Source organism: Apium graveolens, chromosome 6 (genome assembly GCF_009905375.1).
Source record: "Apium graveolens cultivar Ventura chromosome 6, ASM990537v1, whole genome shotgun sequence".
Classification (NCBI taxonomy): domain Eukaryota; kingdom Viridiplantae; phylum Streptophyta; class Magnoliopsida; order Apiales; family Apiaceae; genus Apium; species Apium graveolens.
In genome coordinates this window covers 85828190-85831596 of record NC_133652.1, presented here as the reverse complement: position 1 = coordinate 85831596, position 3407 = coordinate 85828190, and positions in this window count along the sequence as shown.

The following is a 3407-nucleotide window of genomic DNA, read 5'->3' as shown; positions in this document are numbered from 1 at the left end:
ATCAAAGTTACCAACATATTTTTGGGCAGAAGCTGTAAATACTGCATGCTATACTCAGAACATTTTTTTGGTCATCAGGCAAAATGCTTGACTCCATACCAATTGTTCAAGAATAGGAAGCCAACATTAAACTTTCTTCATGTCTTTGGCCGCAAATTCTATATTCTAAAGAATCAAACTGAGTAGCATGGAAAGTTTGATGCCAAAGCATATGAGGGTATTTTTGTTGGGTATGCAGATGGAAAAGCATACATAGTCTACAATCTCAGAACCAACATTGTTATGGAATCTGTACATGTTGTGTTTGATGATAAGAAGATTAAAAGACTGAAAGATGAAGCTTTCCATGAAAGCCTCAAATTTAACAATGTTGAGATGATTTGTGGTGATAGTGAAGATGAAAGTGATCAAGAAATAATCTGTAAGGATAATACAGAAAAGTCAGCAACAAATGAAGCACATAATTCAACATCCGTTGAAAGACCAAGTGCTTCTTCCGTCGAGAGACAATCTGCATCATCCGTCAAGAGGCAAAGATTAACATCTGTTGAGCCATCAATAAGAGTTGAAATTCAATATAAATCACACTCAGAAAGGAACTCAACTTCAAATCAAAGATCCACAAACTCAGGGGGATTTTCTTCTAATCAAAACTCATTTACACATCAAGACAACTATGAGGCCTCTTCATCTAAAACTAATCTACCACAACCGAGAAAATGGACTAGAGATCACCCATTTGAACTTATTATTGGTGATGCAACTTCAAGAGTCTATACTAGGAAAGTAACTCAAGAAGAATGTCTATACAACAACTTCTTGTTTCAGGATGAGCCTAAAAAGGTAGAAGAAGCTTTGTTGAATCCTGATTGGGTTTTAGCTGTCCAGAAAGAGCTAAACCAATTTGAAAGAAATAAGGTATGGAAGCTGGTACCCAAACCTAAAGGAAAGAATTCTATTGACACCAAGTGGGTATTCAGAAACAAGATGGATGAAAATGGCATAGTAGTCAGGAACAAAGATAGATTGGTTGCTAAAGGCTATTGTCAACAAGTAGGAATAGATTTTGATGAGACATTTGCTCATGTTGCAAGACTTGAAGCAATCAGAATCTTTCTAGCCTATGCAACTCATGCCAATTTCAAGGTCTATCAAATGGATGTTAAAAGTGTATTTCTGAATGGAGATTTGGAGGAGGAATTCTATGTCAGTCAACCTCCTGGTTTTGAAGACCCCAACTTTCTAGAATATGTCTACTATCTTTTGAAAGTACTTTATGGATTGAAGCAAGCATCTACCTGGTATGACACTTTATCAAAGTTTCTCATAGAAAATTATTTCACAAGAGGTACTGTTGATAAAACTTTATGCTTTAGGAATGTTAATGCCTCTAGTATACTGTTCAAATTTATGTAGATAATATTATATTTGGCTCTACAGATGAGAAACTTTGCAAAAAATTTGCCAAATTGATGCAAAGTAAATATGAAATGAGCATGATGGGAGAACTAACTTACTTTCTTGGTTTATAAGTTAAGAAAGTTAGAGATGTAATATTCATTAGTCAAACCAAATATATTTATGATCTTTTAAAGAAATTTGACTTAATGGATTGCACATGTGCAAAAACTCCCATGGCCACTACCACTAAACTTGAATTAAACACTAGTGAAAAGTCTGTGGATATTTCAAGCTACAGAGGCATGGTTGGCTCACTTTTATATTTAAGAGCCAGTAGGCCAGATATAATATTTGCTACTTGTCTTTGTACTAGATTTTAGGCTGATCCTAGAGAATCTCATTTATTAGCTTGTAATATATATTTGTTCATGTCAAAAATTACCGGAGATAACAATGTCATTAGCATCTCTGATCATAGTATGAAGCAAGTCAAATGGACATCTGATCTGAGTAGAAGATTAATGAACAGTTTTTTCCAGAAATATGTTAAGCTTGGGGTCAACCCTGAGTAAGTTATATTGTTATCTAAATTTGTATTTTGTACTTGTAACCCTTAAAGTCTGTAAAAATACAAAAGAGTAGACTTGAATTTTTTTCCTAAAATAGTATCAAGCCTAAGGATTCTATCTGGAAGAAGATCATGCCTCAGAAGAATTTTGAATAAGCTTGGAGTTGAATAAATCTGTTTGGAGAAAAATACCTTAAGTAAAGATCTCTACAAGTCACATATTTAATGTTATAGAGAAGTCATTCGAGAACTCCAGAATGGCTTATCGAGAAGTCATTCAAGTTTCAGAGAGTTCCGACAGATGAGGAACATCCATCGAAATAGTAGTTTGGCTAGTCGACGGATGACTGCTGTTAGGCACATCCGTCAGGTTACAATCACTAGTCGACGGATGAGCAATATCCACCGGGATAGAAGAAATGAATGAATTCAGAATGGAAAAGTCAGGAAAGCTACTAGAGAACTCAGGAAGATATCAACAATCAAAATTGAAGAAATGAAGATTGGAGATATCGACAAGTCATTCATTCACTAGAAAACTTAGAGTTATCGACAAGTCTATATTCAGTAGAGAACTCTGAGTTATCGATAAGTCAAAGTGAAGATGTGAAGACTAGAGATCTCGACAAGCTGAAGACCTCTACAAGCTAAAATCAATATGGAGTGCTAGAGATCTTGATAAGCTTATGTACTTATCAACATGTCAAGTGTTCTATTAATTCAAACTGGAGATCTCGAGGTATAGTCTCAAAGTACGAAATTGCAGATCAGTTCAATATCCAAGATAAACAATCAACAAACAATCCAATAACTGGATTGACAAGTCTACAAAAAACAGCTTGAAGAGTGTGCAAGATCAATGGAAAAGATTAACTGACAGAGGAAGATTAAAGTGAACACGGGATGCTAAAGATATGCTAAGCCAGAAATGGAAGATTTGCTTTTCTATAAATAGAAATGACAAGTGACAGTTTAAAAAAGTTAATAGCTTGTTTATTATCCACTGTGTAAACCAGCAGTTAACTGAGTTATAAAGTTAACACTGGTCCTTTAGTTAGTTGTAGTAATTTAGATCAAATCTCTTGTATCTCTCTCAAGAAGAAGCTGAGCTCTTTAATATCAAAGAGCTTAGAAATTTTGTAGCAAAACAGTCTTAATTTTTAATATAAAAATTAAGTGAGTTTTGAAGATCCGTGTTCTTTATTTTCTGCAAGTTTAAATTTTGCATGAACACTTTTCTATACAAGATTTAATTTACTTTGTTCAACCATTAACTTTCAAGAAAAGCCAAAAATCAGAAAAACACATTCACCCCCTCCCCTCTGTGTGTGATTCATTACCTAACAAGTGGTATCAGAGCCAAATCTGAAAGTAAACAGATTCAAGAACTTGGAAGAATGAATACACAGAAAATCATTAGTATCAAAATTCCTACCTT